Consider the following 16,449-nt stretch of genomic DNA (forward strand, 5'->3'; position numbering starts at 1 on the left):
GCCGTCTAGAAGAGGAGAGTGCGGTGTCGCCGCCCCTGTGCGCACCCAGGTCCCGGAGCCCGATCACTCTGTGCATCTGGAACTCCGTTCTGCCTCCCCTAGTCCTGGCTCGACCGGCAACGCCAGGCCACCATCACTGAGGCCTCCACCTCAGAGGAACTTGAGGGTCCTTTCCTCTCTTTACAACTAAAGCCTGGGGACTGGGGACAGAGCTGGAGCCGCTGTGTCTGGATTCCTCTGGTTCCGACAAGACCACGAGCTACGCAGCTGTCAGTCTTCTCCATGGAAGAGAATTATATTCAGAGAAATGTGGGTCTCCTGAGGCTTAGGGGCCAGGTGCACTGGTCACCCCAGAGGAGCAACTAACGTGGCCTGGGCCTTTCCCAGGGCCCTCCCGCGGGAGCTTCCATCCCTGAGCAGGTGGCCTTGTCCACAGGCCACCCGCCACCACCACCATCCCCGGCCCCCTGCCCTGGAGGCTCTGCCCTCTTCAGAGCTCAGCAGAGGGCCTGCTCTTCCCTGTATACCCAAGCCCAGGCCCTAAAACGTTCAGAAGAGCTCACGGCTAGATTCTGCTGGGACTTGTCAGACCTGGGATACCACCCTTGCATGTCCCTGTTGACTCTGCAACCTCAGTGACCCTCCTCCCCACGTGCATTCTGACTCACCCCACACACTCCATGTACCATGCCCTGTGCTGAGAACTCTGTAGGGACCGGCTCTGAGGGCACCAGCTCCAGTGGGGGAGACCATGACCTTTGAGCAGAGACACACACACCTGGAAGGGCAGGGAGGCTGGTCCAAGTGCTGACCTGGGGCAGAGAGAGGAGGGGAAGACGTAGGACAGAACAGAGGGGTTGGGGTTGACTGGAGTGGGTGTTGTAAGAGGGGCTGATGCAGGGTCCATGGGTGGAAGGATGGGAAGACTCAGCCTTGTTGTGGGGGAAGGCCCAGGGCCTGCTGGGTCTCGCTGGCCTTTTAAGCCAGGGATCGTGGGCCTGGGTTCCACCGGGAGCGGGGACAGTGTGTTGGGTCTTGGAGAAGGTTTCTATTGCCTGGGTTTGGGGCAAATGGAGCTTCAGCTTTGGGTATTAGCATTTCTGATCTCCTCCAATGGACCTTCAAAGCTAGAGCTATCAGTTGGTACCGTGGGGAGGAGGGAGGCAGGGAAGGGGTCCCTGGAATGTCCCAGTCTAGTCCTTCTGATTTTTCAGTAGCGGCAGCTTTTCTAGACTCTGGAACTTTGGGGGGAAGAGGAGAGAGGTCAAGAATAGAATCCCACCCAGGATGGGTTTTCCAAGCTCAGCAGGAATGGTAAACAATGTGCCCCCCCGCCCCATCCCAGAGAACTTCTGAACAGACGAACCATCCTGGGAGGGACCCAGGATCAGTTTCGGATTCTTCCAAGATAGTCCCAAGACACCGGTGGTCGTGGGCAGAGCATTGGCTCCCTGGAGTTACAGATGCGAGGACCCTGCACAGGGGCAAAGGAGGGCCCACGAGCCCTCCCCTCTGGGACTCTGTGGTGCTGTGCATAGATCAGAAGAGGAGCGCAAGGGGCTGATTCTTAAGGTCATTTTAAACTACTGAAGCCATACATGGGAGCTCGATCATGAGTTAGATTCCGGATTATATAGGCAGAGGGAGCCATGATCCGGACTCCTCTAAGCCATACTTGGACCCAGGAGAGGGGCTGTTCCTTGCCCCCACCCTCAACCCCCGAGGACCACCCTGAGAGACCCTGACCCAGGGCTGTGGCTAATGGCCCCAGGACAAAAATTCCACTTTAACAGTAAGAGAAAGAATCCCTGTCTGCCAACAACTGCATGAGAAAGGGGGTGGGGGGAGAGGCAGAGGAGGGCGCGGGGAGGGGGACGATGCCTGGCTGGACGTCCAGAGACCGACTGTGCCAACCGCCTGAATGCCCAGAGGGCGGGCTTCGGGACATCCACACTTGTGACGATTTTTTTTTTTTCTTCTTTTTTTTTTTGCACGACCCGCCTTTGGGACTCAGCTGCACAGAGTCAAAGACAGCCCCTATTTAAGCTCTGCTAGCTCAGTTGGTAGAGCATAGGACTCTTAATCTCAGGGTCGTGGGTTCGAGCCCCACACTGGGTGTGTGCTTTTGGATGATGAAGAGGCCGCACGGGTGGAAAATACTAAGAATTAACCATTTCCAGAGGTTTTTAGCGATACAGGCAGCCAGGGGACCTACGTTGCCAGCAACCTGATCGGTTCTCTGGATTGTCACCCATTTCAGCCGCAGACTTCCATCTCCACCTTGAGCGAGACGGTTCAGACCTTCGGCCCTCCAGCCAGCTTTTGAATACCTGGCCCGAGAAGATGCCTAGCCCGTGGATCTTGGGTTCAGTAAACCCCGAGAGACCGGCGCCGCTGCATTTGACTAGGGGCTCATAGAACCCCGGACTCCGGGAACCCCAGGGCGCCCGCCGCCCGGGGTGTGGGTGCCGGCGGCGGGGGTGGGGAGGGCGGGGATGGAGGGCAACTCTCCGGGCCCGGAGCGCCCCGGCCAGTTCCAGGCACAGAGGTTTGGGGAGCCCCATCAGGAGGCTCCTCCGAAGCAGGGTTCCCCGCGTGCCTGAGGAGGGGCTGCTCAGAACTTCCCTCCCCAACCCGCCCCTCACCCCCGGCCCCGGCAATAGGTGGTCTCTTATTTGGCGGAGGCGGGGGGGCTCTCAACTTTGCTCCACTCTCCCCAGTAAAAAGGACATGGACACGGGGCGTTTGGCTTCCGGATTTGGGGGAAAGCGAGGAGGACGGGATACAATTTCCATCAGCGGATTTTCTTGTTTTCTCTCAAGGGTCTAGCCTTCTAAAAGGGCAGGCTGGGTGTTTGGCCGGAAAAGGTTTGCTTTCTTTTTTGGTGGGAACCCAGGCTTTTCTTGGAGTGACATCAGCGAGGCTGCCCCTGCCCCTCGCCCGGACCCTTGGAACTCGAGTTCGTAGGACCCAGGCTGCTGCTCCGGCCAGACTAAGGCACACTTAGTCTCAGGAATTTCTCCTGGTGTTCTTAGGAGAAAAGAAAACGGTCTGGGGTACAGAATAGTTAGGTCCATATAACCTTAGTAGTTTTATGGGCGGGAGGAAAAAAGTCTTACCTTCAGGACCAGTGTTAGTCAGCTGTGGTTGCCCTAACAAATTACCACAATCTGGGCAACGTGTGTGTGTGCGTGCTAAGTTGTCTCAGTCGTGTCTGACTCTTCGCGACCCTATGGGCTGTAGCTCGCCAGGCTCCTTTGTCCGTGGGATTTTCTCGGCAAGAATACTGGAGTGGGTTGCCACTCAGAGGATCCTCCTGACACAGGGATGGAAACTGCATCTCTCTGTCTCCTGCATTGGCAGGCGGCTGCTTTACCAGTAGCCCCATCTGCAGATAGGTGTGGCTAGGATTCTGTGAATGCTTGCTCCACACGGAAGAATCTGAATTCCCTTACCAGCTTAACAAAAGCTGCGCCCAACGTGGGGCTCGAACCCACGACCCTGAGATTAAGAGTCTCATGCTCTGCCGACTGAGCTAGCCGGGCTGCCTGTCTATCCGGTCTCTCCTTAACAGATCGATCCCTGTCCATAGGTCCCTGCTGTGAACAGCTTGGCTTCTCCCAGTTTCCTCGAAAAACTGCCAGGGAGTCTCAGGTTTGAAGGCTGCGAGGGGGCGGCACAGCCTTGACGGTAATTTAGAGACTTGCTTAGGGGGGCGGGGAGGGGCTTGAGAGGGGGCGAAGGCTGACCCAGACGGACCGGCATATGGAGGCCCCGGAGCGCGCCCCGCTGAGAGACCGGTGCCTAGGACCCTGAATCCCATGCACGTCCCAGGACCCCGCACGCAGGAGGCAGCCCCACGAAACTGTCTTCTTGCTTCCCAGATATGGGATCAGAACCCAAGCTTCCCCCAACCGTCCCTCCCTCCCGTGAGGGCGAGGGGGAAATTAGGACCCTCTTGCAGACGGGAGGGCAAGGTCACCAAGATAGGTGGCACAAGGCGTTATTTTCTACAGTGGTCTGGGGTGAGTCCTCAGGGCCTGCGAGAGCTCCTAGGGCCAAACCTTGGTCCCCTTGACCCCTGCCCCGAATACTCACCACTCAACCTTGCCACCCCCAACCCTACCCCTCCCCGCTTTAGGCAGGCCGCCTGAGTTATCCAGAACGACCCAGGGGACCTGCTACAAGCCTGGGAGAGGAAACCCGGTACCCAGGGGGTGTGACGCAGTGTCCAGCCAGGGCCACCTTCTTCCTTCCTAGTCAGTTTCTGGAATAAGGAAGGGAACTGTGAGGCACCTAGAGCCACACGGGGGCTTTGGGAGCCCAGCCCAGGAGCCCCAGGGTCTGCCCTGGACCCTAGTCCCCCTTCCTGTACTGTGAGACTTGGCGTTGATCCAAGGTCAGTGGCTGGGACTGGTCAGTTGGTCTCGAGTTTGGGTCTCACAGGGAGCCCCCATGTGGTCCCTGCAACTGGGCCTGGGCCAGAGGGAGGGCCCAGGGGCACTGGATTGGTGGAGAGGCGACCCCCCGGCCCCTGGGGCCCAGAGTGTCGATCTCATTTCTCTCTGGAGAGTAAGGCAGATTCTCCAGCCACAAGCCCCCCTTCCCTCAGGGGAGGGAGGATCTGGGGGACCACCCAAACTGAGGGAGGGAGAGGAGAGAGGAGGAAATGGATGACACCAAGGACAGTCAGTAAGGTTGTGATGGCTTGTTGGTCTAGGGGTATGAGTCTTGCTTTGGGTGCAAGAGGTCCTGGGTCCAAATCCTGGACAAGCCCACTTGTTTAAGGCAGTTCAGTTTCAAGTTTTATGATGCTCTATATATGTTTAATTGTGGAGATATATATATAGCATCTAATAAATATACTACTGTGCAGGCACCCTACCTTCTGAGATTCTGGATGACCATGAGTGTTAGGAGGACACCATTCAACCCAGTACAGTGCCTTTTTGAGAAGAATACTGTTAATACTATTTTTATGTTCCTTTTAAACAATCATCATTATTTTCTAATGGAGTGTGTGCACTTGTTGGGCCCTGTTCAGCTTCTCCAACCTCAGAATCAGATTGAACACCAGCACTCTCAGGTCCCACTCAACTTGATTTTCCAGCAGTGCTTGCTTTTTCCACAGAAGCCACAGAAAACCTAACTTTACTATATATATGATATTTGAACTGCAGCATAGTTAAAAGATCTAATTTGAATTCTACTTGTTAGTCAAGTCATTTTGAAAATTTTTTGAAAATGTTTGCTCTCTATTGTAGCTTTCAGTATCCTACAGCGTGTTAAAAAAAACTTTCCTTCTCTTAACAGTTAAAAACATGTATATTTCTTAGAAGTAGTTGCTGTGAATTTAAATAGGGGGCAGGGAGAAAGCAAATGGGAAGTGTGGATTAGAAGAAAGAACTTTACCTTGGGTAGGAGTATTAGTCTTAACAACTAATAGCGTTTATTTCCTTTTCCCTCCATTCTTTCAGAAGTGTATACTCCAGCAGCCTTATTTTTCTACTTCACACATATTGATCTGATATTAAATATTAAATAGTTAGGCTTAGGTTTTGCAGAGAAAGAAAAAATGGCTTATACATTGAAGTCATACCTTGTTTTTGATTTAAAATTTTGGTTTCACTGTTAATGGGGTACATTGGATATAGGTTTACTTTAAAAACAGTTTGGACTTCCTTCAAGATACCTATTTCAAAAAAAAACATAGCTTTCCAAATGGTCACTATGTTTTAAAAAGTCTCACGTATATGCAATTCAAATAGTGATGCTTAATTCAGAGCACTTTTGATATTATATACAGTTTTATAATGTAAATCTAATTATACGGTCTTAGATAGGTTAGAATGGTATATATTTTTTAGGTTTCAGGATTGCTTGAAGGGCTTCCTAAAATGTTTTTAAGTTCAGTTCTGATTATAAAGGACTTTGAGTATATCCCCCATATTGTCTGTAGAAGTGCAAACCTTAATTGACACTGTGTGACATGATAGTTCAGCACCAAAACATTACAGTGAGTTCTGCTTATATTTCAGGGGAAGGAAATGATTAATAGTCCCTTATGTTTCTTTAACAATGTTTTATAGTTTTAAGGTGTTTTCTCACTCATTATTTCATTCCATGCTTACATTACCCACCTTTATATAATGGGCAAATCCATTTTATATTTGAGGCAGCTGAGACAGCACTATGTAGTGGAAAAGGCATGAGCTTTGGAAATACATACCTTGGTTCTAATCTTGGCTTTATCCTTTATGATCTGGTGATAATTATTTATTTACTTTTTAGTTCTTTTTACGCAGCAGTTATGTGTTCAAGATTCAGAAGTGGCAAAAGAATCTTATTAGAACTTAGTATAATCTCATTTTCATAAAATATGTGTGTACACATACATGTTTTATACACATATCTTTTAATATTGGCCAGTTATTATATTTGGAGAAGGCAACGGCACCCCACTCCAGTACTCTTGCCTGGAAAATCCCATGGACGGAGGAGCCTGGTAGGCTGCAGTCCATGGGGTCACTGAGAGTTGGACACAACTCAGTGACTTCACTTTTACTTTTCACTTTCATGCATTGGAGAAGGAAATGGCAACCCACTCCAGTGTTCTTGCCTGGAGAATCCCAGGGACGGGAGAGCCTGGTGGGATGCCGTCTATGGGGTCGCACAGAGTCGGACACGACTGAAGCGACTTAGCAGTAGCAGCATGTGTGTGTGTATATATATATATATATATATCAATCATCATAAAACTTGAAACTGAACTGCCTCGAACCAGTGGTTCACATAGAATGGTGTCTGATGGATGTTGACTATTGCTCTTTCTCTCAAAACTTTAAACATCCCTGGAAAATTAAAAATGCCATAAAGGTGCCTCCACACACAGTTTGGGGACTGCAGAACTAGGCCAGAAGTGTTGCCCTGAGTACAGGAGTCACCTGGTTTAGGGACAGAAGTGGCCAGCATCAGAAGGAGCTCCTGCAGGTGGCCCCTTGGGCTGGGTGTGGGGGTGATCGCTATGGAGGGGCTGCCCTTTGAGCCCAGTCCTTCCCCCTGCCCCAGGGGGCCCTGTCTGCCTGAGTGACACCCTGAGCCAGCAGCCCTGCACTCCTAGCCAGCTCTAACACCGAGGGCTGTTGGTCCACACAGACAGTACAGCCAGGCCCTGCCTGCTTGGTTCTGAAGAGAACTCTTGGGGTTGAATTCGGGACCTCTCACATCTAAAGCAAGAAAAGCACCCTCAGAACAGAAAAGTCCCTCTGGCTGGTGGTCCTTGGCGTCTGCTCTCCCTCACAGTCTGACGTGTACCCTCATCTCTGCGGTCTGGAATGCCAGTGTCTGTGGTGCTGAAAGACCATTCACAGACCACTGACAGATTTTCCTAAAACAAAAACCAACCAAACAAAAAACCCCAAAACCAGCTAACCACAGGGGTTCATTTGGGATTTGAACCTAGGACCTCCCACTCCCAAAGCAAGAATCACACCCCTACACGAACAAGCCACAGCATATGGGCTCCTATTTTTCCTTGGTGTCATCCATTTCCTCCTCTCTCCTCTCCCTCACTCAGTTTGGGTGGTCCCCCAGATTCTCCCTCCCCTGAGGGAAGTGGGGCTTGTGGCTGGAGAATCTGCCTTACTCTCCAGAGAGAAATGAGATCGACACTCTGGGCCCCAGGGGCCGGGGGGTCGCCTCTCCACCGATCCAGTGCCCCGGGCCCTCCCTCTGGCCCAGGCCCAGTTGCAGGGACCACATGGGGGCTCCCTGTGAGACCCAAACTCGAGACCAACTGACCAGTCCCAGCCACTGACCTTGGATCAACGCCAAGTCTCACAGTACAGGAAGGGGGACTAGGGTCCAGGGCAGACCCTGGGGCTCCTGGGCTGGGCTCCCAAAGCCCCCGTGTGGCTCTAAGTGCCATACAGTTCCCTTCCTTATTCCAGAAACTGACTAGGAAGGAAGAAGGTGGCCCTGGCTGGACACTGTGTCACACCCCCTGGGTACCAGGTTCCCCCTCCAGGCTTGCAGCGTGTCCCCTGGGTCATTCCGGTTCAGGCCACACGGTCCACCCTAAAGCAGGGTGTAGGTTGGGGTGGGGTGAGTAGTGTGTATTGGAGGCGGGGGTCACGGGGCCCAGATTCATCCTCAAGAGCTCTTGCAGGCCCTGGGGACTCACCCCAAGACCACCGTAGATAAGAACGCCTTGTGCTACCCATCTCTAGTGAGCCTAATCTTCAGGACCCTGTCCTCCGTCTGCAAGAGGGTCCTGATCTTCCCACCCCACGGGAGGGAGGGACGGTCGGGGGAAATTTGGGTTCTGATCCCATATCTGGGAAGCAAGGAGGCAGTTTCATGGGGCTGCCTCCTGTGTGTGGGGTCCCGGGACCGTGAATGGGGCTTCAGGGACCCAGGCACTGACTTCCCAGCGCTGCACGCGCCCACCTGGTCTCCATCTGTCCGTCTGGGTCAGCCTCCCCTTTCCCCTTTTCCCTCGGCACCCTAGGCAATTCTCTGTATTTCAGTTAAGGCCGTCCTGCCCCCTCGCAGTCTTCATATCTGAGGCTCCTTGGCAGTTTCTCAAGTAAACTGGAAGGGGCCAAACTGTGCACAGCAGGGACCTATGGACAGGGGTGGTTCCTTCAAAGAAAAAAGTATGAAGGAGCCGCCCGGCTAGCTCAGTCGGTAGAGCATGAGACTCTTAATCTCAGGGTCGTGGGTTCGAGCCCCATGCTGGGCGCAGCTTTTGTTAAGCTGCGTTACTACGAGAGTTCAGAGTCTTATGCAGCAAGCAAGCATTCACAGAATCCTAGCCACACCAATCACAAGACCCTGGGACCAAATTTCAAGACGTTGACCTAGGAAAAGGAAATGGCAACTCACTCCAATATTCTTGCTTAGGAAACCCATGGCTGAAGGCGCCTGGCCCGCTACAGTCCAGAGTCAGAAAGAGTCCCACACGACTGAGCAGCTAAGCAACAACGATGACCTAGGGTCACGGAGAAAGCATGGAACTTTCATAAAGAAGGAGACAGGGAAGGTCTTCATTTTTTGACGGTTTGATCTTTTGGAGGTGACTGCTGGCTGGGGACAGACTCCCAACCCCAGGGCCAGCTAATTCCTAGAGAAAGTAAACAGTTTGCAAACCAACAAATTTCTAAGCCCACACACTGAGTCATCTCTTTATCTAACTTTCACACACCAAGCCAATATTTCCCCTGGCCCAGATCACCCAGGGCTTGATCACCCAGCCCCCACACCCTAAAACCCACTGAACTGTTCAAATGAGCCAGCCACTGTTGACCTCACCCTGCCTTACTTTTCCCATGGAAGGGATTTGCCCAGAACCACAGGAGGCTCCCAAGGTGGTCCTCTCCCACCCTGTGGGGCTTTGGGGATCAACAGGGGATCCTGCCACCCTTCTCCAGCGCACAGGCTGGCAGCCCTGGGGCCAGGCGCATAAGGCGCGGTCACCTCCTTCCCCTGATCCTCCTCCTCTGGAGGTTCTGGGGCACAGGCCCCACCTTAGGGGATCGGCGCCTGCTTGATGCCAGTCTCCAGTGCCTGCCTGCTCCGGAAGCCGCAATCCACAGCCCCACTCTGTCAGCCTGAGGCTCGGGGTCCTCTGGACTGCCGGTGCTCGTCCTGTAAGATGCCCTCTCGCTCATCCAAGCCTCTGGTCCCCGCACCCCCCCCCGCCCCCATGTTTCTGCTGCTCACTCCCCTAGGGCGGAGATCAATCCCTCTGTGGTCCAGGAATCAACCCTTCCTGATCCTGGCTTAGCGGACCTCTCTTTCTGCCCCTGCTAGCCTGGGTTTCTTGGGTCTCCCCGCTCTAATTCAAGTGCCCTTCTGCCAGTCTACTTCGGAATAAACCTGACTCGCGCAAGGATGGAAATAGTTGTAAAGGAAGAGTTGAGAGGAACGTTGCAGGGGTGGCTCGTTGGTCTAGGGGTATGATTCTCGCTTCGGGTGCGAGAGGTCCCGGGTTCAAATCCCGGACGAGCCCATGTTATCCCGGTTTACCCGTTGTTTTAGAGCTCGGAGGATCGCCAGGGAACCTAGAGACTTACCGGCCACGAGTTCTGCGCTCCACTTCAGGCCCCTCCTTGTTGATGCTGATCCCGGCTCACACCCCTCGCCCGAGCCCGAGCCCGGGAACCTGACCTCACGGTCCCCGCTCCCACGCACAGCTCTGCTCGGTTCTTCCTTCCCCGCACGCGGCTCTTTCTCGACTGGACACGGGTTTCTTCCGGCTGGTCCGAGATGCCCTGGTAAAGGTGTAAAACTACACATTGGCTTTTGAAGACTCCATCCAAATAAGAGGTCTGATAATTTGTTGAGATGATGCTTTAGATATATATTGATTTAGTTAAAATATACTACACTTAATTTTACCTTTTTGTTACTATTTTAAAAATCTGTGGGAATTCCCTGGTCCAGTGGTTAAGATTCACCATTTTCATTGCTGGAGTCTCCAGTTGATCCCCAATAGAGTAGCTAAGATCTGATGTCTGATAAGATGTTAAATAGAAATTTGATAGAAGGCATTCTTCTTTTGTTCCAGAATTCAAAATTCTTCCACTACATATATTCGCCATTGGAAGGAAGGCTTATACGTGTGTGTGTGTGTGTGTCTGTGTTAGTTGCTTGGTGGTGTCTGACTCTTTCAACCCGATATATTGTAGCCCACCAGGCCCCTCTGTCCATGGGATTCTCCAGGCAAGAACACTGAAGTGGGTTGCCATTTCCTTCTCCAAAAGGAACTATAGAAAGAAAGTGAAGTCGCTCAGTCGCTTCCGACTCTTTGCAACCCCATGGACCATAGCCTACCAGGCTCCTTCATCCGTGGAATTTTCCAGGCAAGAGTACTGGAGTGGGTTGTCATTTCCTTCATATTGTTATGCAATATGTTAAGCACTGTTGAGCAATGCTTAACTTTTAGTTTAGCTGATTGAATTTCTTACCTGGCAACTTGGAACCCCATGTATGTGTTCTACTGGACAAGATGGAAGCTGCAGACGATTAGAATCCAACCTTGAAGGTCCTACAGTGTCACTTCAGCCCTACATTATTATATGAAGAGGTCACAGCCACAGTCTACTGAGGTTCAAGTGGGGTCAGTCCAAAGACCCCAACTCCTCACTGCAAAGAGTGTCAAATAATTTGTGGTCATTAAAAAAGAAAAAAAAAAAAGCTTTATTCAGATATTTAGAGAAAAAGCCAGTGGCTACCAGTGGGGAGATGGAATAGGGAAAGGGGCACATGGGGTAAGGGATTAATAGGTAGAAACTGTTATGTACAAAATAAGCTACAATGATACTGTACAACACTGGGAATAAAGTCAATTTTTCTAGTAATTATGAATGAAGTATAATCTTTAAAATTGTGAATCACTATATTGTACACCTGTAACATAAAATATTGTACATCAATTATACTTCAATTTTTAAAAGTTTTGATATAATAGAGTGTAACACATTTAAAGTACACAATTTCATACATTTTGACCTTTGTGTATTCCCAAACCATCACCAGAGTCAAAATAATGAACAAATCCATCATCCTCAACATTTTTCTCATGGCTTTATCTCTTCCTTCTACCCCTCAAACACCAGTTTGCTGAGAGTTTTTAACATCAGGAATGGAGGTTGGACTTATCAAGTCCCTTTACTGCATGTATTGAGATGATCATATGGTCTTTTTCATTCTATAAAAAGTACATTGATTTTTAAATGTAAACATTCTAGATAGTTTAAAGACATATCAGAACGTTAAAGATCTTGCTCCTCTGTGACGTGCCCTCTAGCCAGCTCCCTTCCTTCCTTCCTCATTTTCACCGGTGTATAGAAACACCCGTCCTCCAACTTTGGGGGTCCTAAAAGGTGCAGCTCTCAGGGATGTGGCTGACAACAGTTTTTGCTGACAGAAGCCACCCCAACATACAGATGCCAAAATGTGACTGATTACCCCGGGTGGGACTCGAACCCACAATCCCTGGCTTAGGAGGCCAGTGCCTTCTCCATTAGGCCACCGGGGCGTGCTCCCTAGGCGCTCTCTTCCTGTCCAGGACCCGCCCCTTCTACACTTGAAGCACGAGACTTCTGTTCCAGTATTTTGCTGCGCTGCTTCCTTTGTTTAGGGACAAGCACGGGCTTGGGATATAGGTACCCTTGTGCCCGGTACCCTAGGGTCCCAGGGCTGCCCAAGTCCCGCCGCGCCTGGTGGGGATGGAGGAGGGAGTCGGGGTGGAGGTGGGGGTGGGGGTGGAAGCCGCCCTGAGTGTGTATCGCCGAACCCCGGACCCTAGAACATCAAGCATAACCTCACCATTGGCGCCGAAACTTCCCCCAGGTTCCCTCTCTCGGAGCAGAGCATCCCGCCTCTGCCCTAGTTGCGGTGGGGGAGTGGGGGTGGGGGACGGGGGGAGGAGAGGAAGGGCGATGTCAGGGCGACCAAGGACCAGAATGCGTCATCTTCGTTCTGGCTCTTTGGTTTAAGGGTACGGTGCTGGCCTTGGGGGCGACCGGCCCTTCACGACAGTCTTGGGCATCCCCGAGTTTCTAGACGCTGTCGCTTTCAGGAGGGGCAAGCCGGGAAAGCTCCAGGAGGAGGGGATCCATCACCTCTCCCCCTTTTTAGTGCCAGCACAGGGAAGGCGGTGGCTACAGACTTTTCCTGCTGGAAGAAGTGTCCCTCACCCTCTGCTCGTCTCACCTGGAGACTCAGGGGGACGACGGGACCCGGATGGGACCTGTGGACAAGGACCGAGTTGGGGAAGGAGATGAGGGAGTTCAGAACCTCCGCACTCGTCCTCCGAGCCGCGCGCGGCACCTTGTCCCACGACGACGCCCTTGGGGCTCGAACCCGGCACCCGATCTGGGATGATGCTCAGGAAGAGAGGAGGTCTCAGCTTCTCGCACTCCGGGCGTCCAGGCTGCGGACTCTGCGACCCCAGACCACAAATCGCCCCTACCGGAGCAAAGGGGACCAAGTTTATCTGCTGTGGAGGCTCCAGCGAGTGGGCCACTCGCTAGAGCCCGGGACTGGGGACCCGACTTTCCTCTGCGGACCTAGAACGTGGACCATGAGTGGAAGACAGCAGCTCCGCGATTCAGCGCCTGTAACCTCCGGCGGGAGGTAGAAGATGGGAAGAAAAGGCGGGGTAGGAGTAGCCAGCCAATCACCTGGGCTCCACCTGCCCCTGCAACGCCCGGCTAGCTCAGTCGGTAGAGCATGAGACTCTTAATCTCAGGGTCGTGGGTTCGAGCCCCACGTTGGGCGGGTCTCCTATTTTGGGGTCCCCTGTCACTTGCATAGGCTTTGCATAGGCTTTTCAATAACTCCGAATCCGATTTGGAGAGATCTTCCTGAGAAAAGGCTTCTCTGGTGGCACAGCTGGTAAAGAATCCACCTGTAATGTGGGTAGAGCTGAGTTCTATCCCTGGGTTGGGAAGATCCCCTGAAGAAGGGAAGAGTTTATGGCCCCAGTATTCTTGCCAGAGAATTCCAAGGACTGTATAGTCCATGCAGGGTCGCAAAGAATCAGACAGGACTAAGCGACTTTCACTTTTCTGAGAAAACAAACACAAAGTCCTAGGCACCTTATCCTATGAGGAGGAAGAAAGGACACCAATTTGGGGTGTGATTTTCCCCTCAGAAGACATTTTGGGCGGCGGGAGCAGGGAGGGTGTGTCTTAAACAAGAAAAGACAGAGCCAGGCCTGGAGGGGTCCCTGTCCTATCGCTATGGTGTCGGTTCTGCTCCCTGATGGACTGGGGTCTCCGGGCCTTGGTTATACTCTTTAGCTGGCTTTGGGTGGGTCCATAGGGCCCCTGGCTCTTTCACACCAAGTGAGACTCACATCCTACCCCTCTCTACAGGCAGATTCAAATCCTGGACAAGCCCTTCCCTTGCCCTCAGTACATTTTTGTGGTGTGCCTGGAATGACAGACTCTGATTCCAGGTGCTTTTACTTTATGATGGAGAGCAAAGGGATTGAGACAGGAGGGAGTAAGTAGTGACAGGGAGTCCTGGGGTCCAAGCCCTGCTCTCCCCCCTTGCCCTGGGTATCACTTTAGGACAGTGTGGACTGATCTATGTCCCTGACCCACACATCCATACTTCCCTGCACAGACTCTGTCCCTGAACCTCAGTTTCAGGAGCACTCTAGTAACCTTGTGGAGATCTAAGAACTCTCCACAGCCAAGTGACTGGTGGTCTAGGGTTTTGTGCCTCCCTCTAAGTATGAGTGGTCCAGGATACAAATCCTGGGCAGTTCTTTAGGGTTAGGAGAGGGCTATAGGACCAGGCTCCTCTAGTCCCCATCTGGACTTCAGAGATCTGGACCCACCAAGCCTGGGCTCTCAAGGGCCTCTCAAGGGCCTCATCTGTAGAGTGGGGATAATAGCAGCTCATGCCTCAAAGATTTATTTGGGATATTAAGTTACTTAATTTTTTGGTAAATAATTTAGAACAGTGTCTCAAGACTGCAGAACTAACTCTTGCCTGAGCTTCCATCCTGTCTGCCCACCCCAGGCCACCTCCCTGAGCCAGGCAACTCTGGGCTGCTGGAAGCACCGGTTTTCTCCCTAGGGCCCCTCCCATCTCCCTGGGCCCACTCTTGCCCCTGTACCTCACACTCCTCTGCCCCACTTTGGGCAGAAACCTGAAGAGACTTGTCCCAGATGGCAGCCTCTAGCTCTGGATCCTGAGGGTTCCCATCAGTGATCCGACCGGACTCAGAGTCAGTCGGGGCTCAGCAAAATATTTTGGCAGAAGGAACCCACGGCTCAGGCCTGTTTTCCATCGCCCTGAGGCAGGAGCTGTGTCCTTATATTCCTGGCGCCACCTCAAGCTGACATACTCACGTCCCCTGGCCTCATAGTGGGGACTGGAGTCAACATGTGGGCCTCAGGCTGTGTCAAAGCCCAGAGAAAGACCGAATTCAACTCAGTACCAGGCAACATCCGGGATCTCAGGCTGCGCCTGACTTTGGTGGTTCGGGTTGAGGGCCACGGGTGCAGCTGAAAATACCCATGATCTGAAGCAGACCCTGGCATCATCCTGAGCCAAGACGCGGCTTTAACAGATATTTGGCGACAGCAAGTAGGTGGGCCCATCCTCATTTGGGGCCGAGTGTCCATCTATATGTTGTGAGATCATCCCCCGCGGGTCTGCCCTGAGTTCTGTCCGTGCCGCAGGGCTTCTGGCGGCCGCTGAGCCACCAGCCAACCGTCCCACCCTCCGTCAGTACCGAGCCCCACCCCAGCCCCGCACAGTCCTCCCAAGCCTGAGAACACCCCAGATTCTAGGCAGTCTAGACACTGAGAAAGCCCGGAGAGGACTCCATGTCCCCGCTGACCCTGAGCCTGCCCTCTCCTGTGATTTGGAGTGGTCCATAGCCAGTCACCTTCGGAAATTTGGAGCAGGTAGCAAAGTGCAGCTGCCCGGCTAGCTTAATCTCAGGGTCGTAGTGGGTTTCAGCCCAACCTTCGGGGACTTTTTGGCTGCCTTTTTTTTTTTTTTTTTTTGCTGTCTATTGTGGATTTCTGTCCCACGTGAGCTACTTTTCTACTCCCAGCTGTCCACTCTCGACTAAAAACTGCCCTGTTAGAGGCTCAGTGAGCTGAAACACATAAATTCCTGAGCACCATAGGCGTCTATGCTGTGACCTGCCGTCGCTGTCGTCCTCTCCTTTGAGCATTTGGGCCTCTCTTGGGGGCTTGTAGACTCCCACTTTTGGAAGGCGAGGGGAGTAAGGAGTTTAGGACAAGGCCAAAACTAATGCCCGTTAAGGCTGCAAGCTCCCCAAATTAAAAAGTGTGAAGACCTAGGCTGCCCCGGGAATTTGACCCTTTTGCTCCGAATGGAGACTCCCAGTGGCTCAGCTGGTAAAGAATCCACCTGCTATGCAGGAGACCTGGGTTCGTCTCCCTGGGTTGGGAAGATCCCTTGGAAAAGGGAATGGCTTTTGGATGCAGTATTCTGGCCTGGAGAATTCCACGGACTGTGTAGTCCATGGGGTCATAAAGAGTCGGACAGGACTGAGCGACTTTCACTCACCCCTGAACCAGTGAGCCTTCCCAGGGAAACTCCTCCTCTTCCTCTTCTTGCTCAGAGATAGTGCTCTGTTTGGGGGAGAATTTGGTTCAGGTGTCAAACAAATAGAGGGATAAAGGGTTGTTCCAGTAGTTGCAGAGTCTGCTTTGCCTCAGGCCCAGGAACCTCGGATAGGTCCTGGAGAGAGCCGCCTGCCGGCGAGGGGCAGGGCTGGAGCCACTTGAGGCCAGGTGGGTGGGTGGGGGGGTTCAGGGACCTCCCAAGAGTGGAGAGCGGCAGCTTCTCAATCTCCCTTCATCTCCCACAGCAGGGGGAGCCAGTGAGCTAACCGTCCGTCTGAAGCCGGAGTTCGGCTGCGAACCCGCCACCTCACGAACCCACAGA

General features: G+C 52.6%; 6 non-coding genes across 6 annotated transcripts; 4 read left to right on the plus strand and 2 right to left on the minus strand.

Moving 5' to 3' along the window:
* Window positions 1-2,045: 2,045 nt before the first annotated feature.
* TRNAK-CUU lies at window positions 2,046-2,118 on the plus strand. The gene has a single exon. It is a non-coding gene; the product is annotated as a tRNA-Lys (tRNA).
* A 1,354-nt stretch (window positions 2,119-3,472) lies between these two features.
* Window positions 3,473-3,545, minus strand: TRNAK-CUU. Its single transcript has one exon. It is a non-coding gene; the product is annotated as a tRNA-Lys (tRNA).
* A 5,125-nt stretch (window positions 3,546-8,670) lies between these two features.
* On the plus strand, window positions 8,671-8,743 carry TRNAK-CUU. The gene has a single exon. It is a non-coding gene; the product is annotated as a tRNA-Lys (tRNA).
* A 1,197-nt stretch (window positions 8,744-9,940) lies between these two features.
* Window positions 9,941-10,012, plus strand: TRNAP-CGG. Its single transcript has one exon. It is a non-coding gene; the product is annotated as a tRNA-Pro (tRNA).
* A 1,958-nt stretch (window positions 10,013-11,970) lies between these two features.
* TRNAR-CCU lies at window positions 11,971-12,043 on the minus strand. Its single transcript has one exon. It is a non-coding gene; the product is annotated as a tRNA-Arg (tRNA).
* A 1,171-nt stretch (window positions 12,044-13,214) lies between these two features.
* Window positions 13,215-13,287, plus strand: TRNAK-CUU. Its single transcript has one exon. It is a non-coding gene; the product is annotated as a tRNA-Lys (tRNA).
* The last annotated feature ends 3,162 nt before the right edge of the window (window positions 13,288-16,449 follow it).

This window comes from Oryx dammah, unplaced genomic scaffold, assembly GCF_014754425.2.
Source record: "Oryx dammah isolate SB20612 unplaced genomic scaffold, SCBI_Odam_1.1 HiC_scaffold_2, whole genome shotgun sequence".
NCBI lineage: Eukaryota > Metazoa > Chordata > Mammalia > Artiodactyla > Bovidae > Oryx > Oryx dammah.